The following is a 12,726-nucleotide window of genomic DNA, read 5'->3' as shown; positions in this document are numbered from 1 at the left end:
CGCTAAAGGAATTTTCTGATTCACTCAAGTTCTCGGCAGTGGCGTAATGGTGTTTTGTTTTTTTCCTCTTCTGCCTCTCCGGTCAGCATCTGCAGTTTGTTCCAGACCATGTTTAATTCAGAGTGTTGTGCATTAGCCGTGTGCATTTTGGGCTGATGCATGTTCCCCATCCACCCCCCGCCTCTCGATTAATCCAGTTATATCAAAACCATAGAATGCTACATCTAAAAACTGGACTGGAGCACTTCAGCACGACTTCAGCCTCTTGCATTAGCACGGATCCTTCCAGGAGGAAATAGGCTTGCACTGTTGTTTTTGTCTTTTAACTTCACTACAACAGATTAAGTAGATTAATGCACATCATAGATCTGTGGGGAAGGCGGGGCCTTGAGAGAAACGCAACTGATGTGCCTTTGAGTGTGGGATTATTTGGACAGCGAAGCGTGGATGGACCCCAGCAGGGACCGTTAAGCCAGCCGGCATATGTTGCCAGGTTCAGCGGAGTCCACGGTCTTGAAAAGCTGCCAGCTGTGGAAAAAGGTCAAGGGACAAGGCGCTCTCACCGTATGTTCAGCAGCGAGATTAGAACACTCACTTTACCGCATCCCTCTAGAGCGGGTCAATGGTTTGTTTTAATGCCTCACGCATAAGCCGACTTTTTTAAAAATGACAGAAGAAGACATTTCAGACATTTTGTTAACTATGTGTGTGTAACCGTAACAGTGAGTCCAGATGTGGATTCATTTGTCTCCGGGTGTCGGCGAATGCGTGTTTTGCATAATATCATGCAGCTTGTATGGATGCTTTGGCAGTGCTCTGAATTACTTGAGCCGTGACTCATTCATCCTTGGTTTCACAGCATCGAGCCTTCGGTGGAGGGAGGTTAGAGCGATAATGACAAAGGAGCAACACACTCACCAATGCGACGCAACCCAGAAAGAACTCTGTATCCAGCATAGCTGATATAGCATGGGTAATTTGGAGATTATACTATCTGGACCCTGTGACTGTAAAGACAGTAGTTACTCTAGCCATAGCCTACAATGTTCACCCACGCTGCAGATTTGCAAGGCTGTTAATTTTTTTCCCCTCCCTAAAGCTCTTCAAGTTGCATCACTGCACTGAAAAATAAGGATGGGAAAGCTACTTTTCTGAGAGCTGCTAAGGCCTTGAAAATTTTTGGACGGAAAAAAGAAGATGCAGAGAGAGAAAAGGGGAGCTTAATGCGTCAGTCAATAGTGTGTTGTTTGCAGTTGTAAATGTATTAACTTTACCTGTTTAGTTATGAAATTGGAATCAATGTCTGGCAGATTCATGCTTTCAGAGAGGCCTGTGATGTCTTGTGATTTACTGACGACGGTTGTGAACATTTGACTTGACAAATGCTATTCGAGACTTGAGAATACTAAAAGAGCAATGTTGCCAAATCAAGTTTTTCAACTCTTAGTATTCGTGTTTTAATAGAATCTTTGGTTGAACTTTTCTGAATGTTACTATAGAATATTAGTATTAAGGGTTAGATGTGATGCCGTGTTCTCATTTGCAGAATCCCAAGGTTACATAGCGATTAATTATTGAAATAATTGGGGAAATCTCACAAAAGAATATGTCTGGGTCATATTTTACTGCAGAATCTAAAGTAACTTTAATTTGCATAAAGACAATTAAGTAACATACATGCACACATACACCCATGTAATAGTTCATCACAATTTAAATCAAAAAGATATTGAGATATATAAATGTATGTAATGTAAATGTATGGAAGCATCAGTTTAATTGTGAAGAATATAATGCCATAATGCAAAGTAGACACTATATATTTCTGTAATTTAGTTGATGTCTGATTTTGGAGTGAAATATGACCTGGACTTGGCCAGGTTAACTGGTAATGTTTAGAGATGAAAGATACCATCTATCCATGTGTTCTCAATATTATAAAACAAAACAGTATGTTTTGATAAGTTGATGTAAGTGCCTTCTGGGATGTGTTTTTAGGGTTGGAGGCTTGCCACAATTCATGCGATGGTGAAATCCCTGTATATTGTAAATTAATGCTAGACTTAAAGACTGCGATCAATCAACAATATTAAGGAAAGAAGAAAAACAAGACTGCCTGAGCAACGGCAAATTGCCCCCACGTGATGACCCTTAATTGCTCCACATTATGGTGCAAGTCATTATTAACTCATCAGCAGTGGATGCCATCCCGAGCTGATTTACACTTGTTATTCATTCACTCTGAATGTTGTGTTGTGCTGTCAGGTTGTGACACTGTGTAAGAAGAACACTTGGACTGAACGCTGTTGCCTGGCGTCAGACTTCCTGTTTCTTTTGTGTAAAAACTGCAACTGTCCACAGTTTCATATCACATCACGTAACTGCTGTACTACAACCAATCTTTGTCAATACTTGTGAGAACGATCTATACTCTCTTCTTTTTGTTTGTTTAGTTTGTTATATACTATGGATGGAAAACCAGTGTTATCCTGTGAGGTTTTGATGGTGTGTATTATGACGTGACGTGTCCTGTGTGTCAGATATCTATATACTGTATATGTATGTATTTATCATCAAGAAATCCAGTGAGAGAAAAGTGTTATTTATCAGTACTGTAAATAACAGATGTAGTGGTCAGTTATGGCCAAAACCAAATATAAAAGCAGAAGTAGTTTAATATCCCAGAGTAGATGAGAATAACCTCAGCTGCCTTGAGTCCGGTGATTTCGACAGGCGTGAATACTGCGAGTTCAGCAGACGTAGCCTCCCCGACGCACACTAGTTAGGTAGTAACTGGCTCGCGGCCTGTGTTGAAGTACAGTAGGGATTGACGTTCGCACACAAACTTTTTGCACTGACAACTCAGCCCTCTCTCAGCCCTCAATGACATGACACACACTCTCAGCATGACAAGAGGTCAACACTAGATAAACACACACACTCACTCGACTGTAGCGGGTGGATCTCACGCACGTGTCCTGGTCATATGACACCCGTGACTCAGAGGAAAGAAATAATGAATTACATTTTGTTTAAAGACGATTGTTCCAGCGGTCATGAAGAACCATATAAGGACCTTTTCAAAGTTTCCAGGCCTAGAAAAGTGCATAATTATTTAATGGCTTTAACAATATTAATTTTATTAGATTTATTTGATTTAATCTGAATATTGTTTAAATGTTTTAAGTATTTATTCAAAATATAAAATAAAAATATATCACTTCTAAATTAACATGAGTAAAACGTAAATGTTTTAATAGTGTAAGTAGTTTAAATTTTAGTTGAGTTGATTTTGTAATGTATTTTTATTTTAGATTTTGAATAAATGTGTTTTTTTTTTTTTTTCAATATTTGAATGATTGTGGCATAGAAAATATGCATCATTGTTATGAAAATAATGGTACATCACTAAAAAATCATAATGGTCTTTTTCATTGCAAAATATTATTTTTTTCTCCTTTTTGAAATGAAATCTTAAGTCATTGAAATTCATTGGTCAAATGTGCATCGTTTTTTATTATTTTATTTTATTAGATTTCATCAGAATATTTGAATTTTAAAAATATTAATTTAAAATATTAAATAAAAAAATCACTTCAAAATTATCAGTTAAAATGTAAATGTTTTAATGGTGAAAATATTTTACATTTGAGTTAATTTTGTCATGTATTTTTATTTAATATTTGGAATAAATCTTATACATGGCAAAGAAAAATGCATAATTTTTATGAAAATAACAAAACAACGCTAAAAAAATAAATTCCTTGTTGTATTGGGCTGAAATATGAAATCTTAAAAGTTAAAATGTGCATTATTTTATTAGGACTAATGATCTTAATTTAATTACATTAATTACATTTACATTAATCTGAATATTTTAATTTTAAAATATTTATTCAAAATAAAAATACATCACTACAAAATTGTAAATGCTGTAAAGAGTTTACATTTGAGTTATTTTTGTATCTTTTGTTGCCAGTATCCAGTATTTCAATGATTATATTGCATAATTTTCATGAAAATAATGGTACAATGCTAAAAATATTTTTTTTCTTTTTATTTCCTGCTGATGTTGGGCTGAAATATGAACCAGGCATGTTTTTTTGTGTTCTCTGTGAGATTCGCCCTCAGATCACCCCGCACACACTGTGTCCATCCAGGATTTATTCTCCGCAGTTAAAAGCAACGTGAGAAACTATTACGCTGACATACACCAGTATTATCCTGTTCAGTAAAAGACATTATCAAGATTCATATTAGTTTCCTCCGTTCCTCTCTGGTCATGGGGCTTTATAACCCTGAAAGACTCCCAGATGAAGTGGGAAGCACTGGGGCACTAATCCTCTCTGAAAATGGTGCCACAGCGGGCAGAACACTGCTAGGTTAAAACCCAATGTTTCTGGCATGCAATTACGCAGCCACTACTCTTAATTTCTGACAACAGAAATGGGTTATGGCATCTCCAGTTTGCATCTGCCTCTAGTCTCAAAGCAACTCGGAGCCATTAGGCAAAATTGCCATTCCACGTGTTTTCATTGCCTGTTCCCTCTCATCAGCTACTTGTGAACACTATAAATAAATTAGAGAACTAGCAAACACATTACTAATTGATACGCAGCCCTGCATTACCTCCACGCCATTCGGTTGTTTTGCGGGTTTTTTTTTTCATTGTGTAAGATATTTTAGTCTCTTTTAGGGGAAAAGGGTGCTCTGGCATCACTATGATGTTCCACTGATTAACACTAACAGAAACACTTAAACTTGTGTGGAGTGTTTATTTGGAGCGGAAACAAAACCGTGTACATTCCAAGTCCCAGTTTTTGTCCTGTCACATTATTTTTGTATACTGGTTGTAATTAAAACCTGGTGGATTTCTAAGTGCTTTGTCTGTTTGTTGACTTCATATTCTCTGCATCTTGTGTTTTGCGATCAAACGCAGTGTGTGTTCGCTGCCTCTCAGGAGCGCTCGTGATGCAGCCTCAGATTCTGATCCACCCAAACGCAATCCTTGAAGAATGTCGGTGTGGTTTTTTGTACGGCAGGAGTGGCATGACGAGCTGCTAAACTCCTCGAGCACACGTCCCAAAAAGTGGGTCACATGTTGTCAGTGGGATCAGCGCTGGGATGTGCTCCGTTAGAGGTCAAAGTGACAGAAACATGCAGTCACACAAACAACATTAACTGAATCCTGTGGATACATAGAACCAGTTAGAAATTGGTTTCATATATTTATGTTTATATTTGTTATAAAATGTTTATTATTAGTATAAAATTATATTAGAATAGAATAGAATAGAATATATATATATATATATATATATATATATATATATATATATATATATATATATATATATATATATATATATATTATACACACACACACAGTAGGTTATTAATATATTAATATTTATATTAAAATCTTTATTGTATATTATATAAAATGTAATATATTATTATTAATATATTAATATTTATAAATATTTATTATTTGAGAATATATATATATATAGTATATGATTATATACAAATTACAATATATTAGAAATATATTATATATATATATAATATATTAGAAATATATATAATATGTACATGCACACAATAGTTGAATATATTAATATTTATATAGAAATATTGTCAAAAAAGTATATTATTAGTAATATAATTTATAAATATATTATTTGAATAAATAATTGTCTATATATATATATATATATATATATATATATAATGTATGTGTGTACACAATTATTTAAATAACTGTTTTTAATATTATTAATAGATTAACTTTTTTAAATAAATGTTTATGAAATGCCATTTATATTATTATATTTACACTACTGTTAAAATGTTTTGGGGTCAGTAAAAAATGTGAAAGAAGTCTCTAATGCTCACCAAGGCTGCATTTACCTGAGATATACACAGGAATATCATGAACTATTGCAATTTTAATATATTTTGAAATGTTTTTTTTCTTTCTCTGATGCAAAGCTGAATTTTCAGCATCATTACTCCAGTCGTCAGTGTCATGTGACCCTTCAGAAATCATTCTAATATGCTGATTTGCTGCTCAAGAAACATTTCTTATTATTATCATTATAAACATCAAAAAGTTGCTTAATATTTTTGTGGAAACTGACAAATTTTTCAGGATTCTTTGATTTATTTGAAAGGGAAATCTTATGGAAAAAATATTCAATTCAACACATCATTGCTGAATAGAAGTATTAGTTTATTTCCCAAAACAATAAATAAAAAATCTTACTAACCCAAACCGTTTGACCAGTAGTGTATGTAAAAAATATATACCTGACCAAACTGCCTGAGGGTTTCCAGAGGGATCCTCCACCTCCACTCAGCCCTGTCCTTTTATCCTACACTGCTAATGGCTTTTGACAAACCTGCCGCCCATTGTGGCCTGGTTCCAGCGAGACCCAGCGAGCCTCCCCTCAGCCTTGCCTGGAGGGCCCACTTCAGGCTCCCGCATCTGTCGTCTTGACAACGCTCTGTCACCAGCTCCAGTCTCTCTTCTTCCTTCCCTGCGCAAGGACACAGTCCGCAAAGGGTCTTTTGTGCCAGACACGTCGCTTAGTTTATGAAGAACACTGACTGCTGTAGGAGACCTTAAAATAGCTCTGCATTACTGTTTGATTAGGACCTGGGGAAAGTTACAGTATCAGCAGTCTTCCAGAAGATGATCTCATACTGAGATGATTGTCATTATTTAATAACCTTACACAACTGGAATTGGAATTCCTGAAGGAATGCCACATTCGGCCATCTGCCAGGTGCTTTTATCCGTAGTGCACGGATGCATAACAGGGTGAATTCAGGTAAATTGGCTTTTTGCCATTGATATATACAGCAGGGTCCAACAATCTGAGACCAATCAGCGCTCAACAATAGGAATGGCCCGGAGCCAGTGTGAGAGCGTTTCCAGACAGTTGACAGGGCTGTCACTCATCCCTTCAGGCCAGTGCTGCCATGCCACAGAAACTTTATATTCAATGATCTTCTACATCCGCTTTTATGCCTTGTAAACGTAAAGGTTTCTGTGATGTATTCTGTACTGTTGTTGCATATACTGCTGATTTGTCACCAAGATTATCTATCTGGCTAACATAGTTTAGTCAAAATTGCAAAAATGACTGTTAAGGCCCATTTACACCAAAGAACGATAACTGTAAAGATAACTATATTAGCGTCCACAGCAGCGGATGATATCGTTGTGTTTATTGTAAGCGCGTGCTTGTCTGTCTCTTTAAATGCCCAAGCTCGTTACTGCAGGATGGATTCTGATTGGCTGTCAATGTTTTCATTCATTCAATCATTCATCAGCTGGTTAAAATCGTTCTGAAAGTGATTCCAACAATACCGTTTCTCTGTGCCGTTATCGTTAAAGCTGTGGTTTGAACTCTGCTATTCTTTAATATTGAGAACGATTTTTAGAACTATATCTTTATCTTTATAGTTATCGTCCTTGGTGTGAACGGGCCTTTAGTCTCGAAAGAATGCTTTATTTTTCCCTGATAAACTGTTTTAGAATTATAAAGCAAAATTTTAGAAAAGAAAAATTGTAAATAAAATGTCACATTTATTTGAGAATATAAATGTTTCATATGAAAATACACAGCTAAACATATCAATATATTCAGTTATTTATTATTAAAAACAAGTGTGAAAAGTTTAACAATTAACATGAATTTAAGAATGTTGTCTGAGTATTGAACAACTGTTTTAGAATTTATATAGAACATTTCACATTTATTTAAAAATATAAATATTAGTTCTAGAAAATATTTTAAAAACGTTAAAAATATCAGTATTGAATATGTATCTACTGTATTTTTTATTTCTCTATTAAAAATGATATTTCCAACATTGATATATGACACACACTCTCAGCATGACAAGACGTCAACACTAGATAAACACACACACGTTAAATGAAAATATAAATAATTTTTTTTTATTTAAACAGCGTAACAACGTTGAAACAATGAACATAAATGTAAAAATATTATCTTAGTTTTGAAAACTGTTATATAATAGATATCTCTTTGTAAAGAAAAAAAGTGTACAAAAATTTCACACTGATTATTAATATTAATATTATATCTTGAAAATATAAAAATACATAGCTAATAATATCAATACTGAAAATGCACTCACTGTATTTATGCAAAATTATATTTTCAGCATAACAACTGTGAAAAGTTTAAATGAATAACATGAATGTGAGAATGTTGAATTATGTTCTTATTTGTTTAAATTACCGCACTTGATTTTACATGTATATATGTAAAATCAAGTGCAGTGTATATGTATATGTATATGTATATGTATATGTATATGTATATGTATATGTATGTATGTATATATATATATATATATATATATATATATATATATATATATATATATATATATATATATAATATATCATAAATAGAGCAGGCTCTTAAATATGACGTATGCATTTTATGTCATATTGATTTTTAAGGATTTTAAACAGGTATAATGCTGTTTATTTCCATGTTTAAATGATAAAATAAAAAAATATCAGATTTTCTATGTGGTTTCAGTGTTGTGAACCGCACTATATATATATATATATATATATATATTAGTCAGAGAAGACACCATATTTTATTTAACACAACCTCAAAAAGGCTTTGAAGGAAGTACAGTCTGTTTGATGTGCCGTCCTGTTTAAAGTCTAAGTCACGTGACACGTCCAAAGAAAATTTGTGGAATAACATTTTTGTAATATGAATATGTAAACAAAGCTGAATGTGTAACACATACCAGAGCTGATAAGTTGTTTAAAAAAGCTGTTTGGGACGTTTCAGCTGTTTAACGTTTTCAAAGCGAACAAGGAAAAAAAAAAAGCTTGGTTGCTAAATAATTAGTCATGTTCAGAAACCTATTTCTCGAGGAATGTCGGCTCGCCCCGTTTCTCGCTGCGCTTCTCTTTTAACATGCATTTTTCCCGCTGCTTTTCTCAGTGAGAATGTTATTTTTTAATGGCTCGCTGAGGACTGATAGGCCTCAATTATCCTGTGCAGCCATTTGCTCAGAGCTTTTTGTTTGTCTGACATGGCTTCATGCCGTGGACGAATGAAAATTCTCAAAACAATTCTCCAGAACTACATTTTACCTAGAGAACAGGGAAGACAAAGTTTTAGATTTTTTTTCATCTCACTGTTCCCCCCCCTTCCTTTCAGACTTTCTTAGTGTCCCTTTTTATTGCAGCTTGCATCAAGATCTTTTTACATCTAATAAGAAGAGGGTTGTTCATTTATACATTCTCTGCAGTTTCACAAATTTCCCTTTGAGCCTCGAGAGGAATGAAAGCTCTTTTTAACCAATACCTATTACCTCAGCCATCTGTTCCCTGGGCGTGAAATAATTCACATTTTCTCCGATATTATCTTTTTCATTTTGCCTTGTCATATTCATTTGAATAATTTTATTTCTGTTCTTTAAGTTTTATTCGTTTCACAGTCTTGGTAAATTCACAGTCTTGGTAAATTCACCCTTTTGTGCTCGGGCTCATTATGGTTAACACCCCCACTGGATGTGAGATTTTATTAGTCCTCTTGCCTCCAACCCCCTCGTGGGGTCTTCAGAAATTAAGACATTACCAACCAAACGCTTCATGCTGAACTAATGAGCCACTGAAACACGCCGGTGGGGGACTTATTTTAAACGCAGCCTTTTCGCATGACTATTTGCACTCTGTATTAAAGATAAAATGGGCTAAATGTTTGTTACTAAAGTTGGCTTGCATTGCACCAACCCTGTTTAGTGAAACTTTTATCAAGTTGTGCTCACTGCAGAGCCAAATGACATCCAGCTCCCCCTCTCTGGATCTAATAGGTTGAGCTTGACCTAATTAGGTTTAGGGTGTGGCTGGACCTTCAAGCCCCACCCATTATGTCCAAAGAGGGGCAGCTGGATGTCAAGCTCCACCCATTGGCTCTGCAGAGAGCAGCCTTTTATTTTGAGCTCCAAATCAGTTTGTGCTTTCATGGAATGTAATTCCGTGACAGATCAAGTTGAGTTGGGAACGCTGAACTGACTGCTGCCGTCTGGAGTTTAGATGGACTTGTGGTAAGACTGAGTGTTATCATCCATTAACATCAATAATCAATGTGGCGTAAAAGCCACGGCCTAGCGTTTAGCACACATACCTCGTCGTGGTGTGTAGAGCATATGTGGCATCTCCTGATCTTGCCTCTTCTCTGCATCATTTCCTGTGCTTTTCTGACTCCCTTCACAAATTAAAAGGCACAAGGCTAAAAGTACTAGATTCTAACAGATGTTAAAGTTCATCAATAGTTGATGCGATGAATTAACAATAACAACATTATTATTTTAACGCATTTATTCGTGTTCATATTCATTTTCTATTTTAAAGTTTGGGGTTGGTAAAAACAGTAATATTGTGAAATATTATTAGAATTTAAAGTAACACTTTTGTATTTGAATATATTTTTAAAATGTAATTTATTCCTATTATGCAAAGTTGAATTTTCAGCATCATTACTCGAGTCTTCAGTGTCACATTCTAATATGCTGATTTGCAGCTCAAAAAAAAAAAAAAACATTTCTGATAATTGTCAATTTCTTTCAGGATTCTTTGATGAAATAGAACATTTATTTGAAATAGAAATCATTTGACTGTCACTTTTTATCAATTTCATGCCTCTTTTCTGAATTAAAGTATTAATACATTTTTTTGAAAACACCTCTTGAATGGTAGTCTAAAGTAGATACCGTCTTGAAATGTAAATTACCATGAAACTAGATTCTAGGATCATCATTACTATGTTGGCTTTTAGTTTCAAATGGAAGAGCTGCTAAATGAAAGTATTTTTTCTGAATGTCCAGAAGGTCTTCCAAGGCAGGTTATAAAAAAGCCAGTTTAGGCTATGAGTTGGTTTTGATGCCAGACGAAAGCCACCAGAGCAGTCGTAGTTAAGTGTCCTGCTCAGGGGCACGACTGTGCTGGACAGATCAGGACCGTAACCAAATCATCCCCCCCTTGCGGTTGGCTGACTCTCCCTGCCCGCCAGCGCTGGAACTCAAATCCCTCGCCCTTGGCTTGATGGTCTGACCTCACCAAGAGGTCGGGGCGTGCATGGGCTGTCTGGCTACCGTGGTATTGATGTTTTCTAATGGCTCGTCTGTGTCGGCTAATGGAGGGAATGGATGGAATTGGTTGTGACTTGAATCTTATATTTCAGTGAGTGTGTTTGTCTATTTGTCTGCCGTCAATGCGCGCTGACCTCTTTCTGCTGGACATTGGTGGGTGAAATGCAATAAACTTAGTAGTGCGTTAGGATCAGCAGAAAACCATCCTCTTATGAGGAACTTTGTTCTATAGGGTTCTGCCTGTTCTCTGCTAAACAGTGTACAGGGTGGGCCATTTATATTGATACACCGTAATAACATGGGAATGGTTGGTGATATTAAAGTCCTGTTTGTGGCACATTAGTATATGTGAGGGGGCAAACTCCTCAAGATGGGTGGTGTGTACTAATATATACTAATGTGCCACAAACAGGACTTTAATATCACCAACCATTCCCATGTTATTACGGTGTATCCATATAAATGGCCCACCCTGTAGATGCTAGCTGAGCAACAGATGCATTCAGTTAGTACTTAACCCTCCGATATAGCAGGGTTCGAAATGCTCCAACCACCCTCTGGCGCCTCATAAATAAGGTGTTGTCTGGATTATCTGGCTGTGAGGCTTATTTGGATGATGTGGTTTTGTATTGTTCATCTTGGGCAGATCACCTAATCCAAATAAGGCAGTTATTTGCTTGCCTGACTGGGACCTCTTTAACTTTAAATCTGGCAAAATGTGAATTTGGAAAAGCTATAGTCACCTATTTAGGCAAAAAAGTCGGAAATGGACAGGCTCGTCCAGTTGAAGCTTACAGTAGATTGAGTCTATTTTTTATCTTTCCAGTGCCTACAAATCACAGAATTGCATTGGTTTCTGGGAAAGGCTGGTTATTATCATGGGTTTTGGCCAAATTTTGCATCTATGTGGCACCCTTGACCGATCTTATAAGTACTAAAGGACCTTTTGAGTGGACCACTGTTCTCAGCAGACGTTTGATGGAGCCAAAGCCCCGTTGGCTAGTGCTCCTGTGCTTGTTGCACTAGACTTTTCTCAACCTTTTTGTTTAGCTTTAGATGCCAGCGAAACTGGAGCTGTTCTTTTACTGAAAAGTCAAGATGGGGTACAACATCCAATTTGTTATAAAAAAACAACAACAAAAAAACAATGTCCATCAGTGAGTTTACTCTGTTGTGGAGGAGGTGGCACTTAACCTTTTCTTGGCTATCCAACACTTTTATCACACAAGTTGATCTGGGATGATCTGCCATTCCAATTGTTGTGTATATGGACCATAATCCTTTGGTGATTTTACACCGTATGAAAACACGTACCATTTTACCTTGACATTAAACATATCGGGGGCTTTACCTTGACATTTAACACACATTCTGTGTTGTGTATCCCCCTTTTCCTTTTCTTCTTGTTCTATCCTGTTTTCCTAGATCCCAGTAAGCGGGAACCCATTGATGTGAGGAATAATTGTTGGAGCCTTGGTTTTTATTTTTATTTTTGCAGTCCTTAGAGGAACACTTTTGTGGGGGAGGTGTAATGCCTGCCTGTTCCCCCATGTTGGCTCTGCT

General features: G+C 35.9%; 1 protein-coding gene across 1 annotated transcript in view; it reads left to right on the top strand.

The window, feature by feature from the left end:
* pvrl2l (PVR cell adhesion molecule related 2 like) overlaps positions 1-12,726 on the top strand; it is a 154,361-nt gene that overhangs the window by 86,871 nt on the left and 54,764 nt on the right. The gene's annotated exons all lie outside the window — the stretch shown is intronic.

Source organism: Abramis brama (assembly GCF_963993115.1).
Source record: "Abramis brama genome assembly, chromosome: 12".
NCBI classification, from domain to species: domain Eukaryota; kingdom Metazoa; phylum Chordata; class Actinopteri; order Cypriniformes; family Leuciscidae; genus Abramis; species Abramis brama.
The sequence above is the reverse complement of the archived record's forward strand: the minus strand, read 5'-3'. Positions and strand labels throughout refer to the sequence as shown.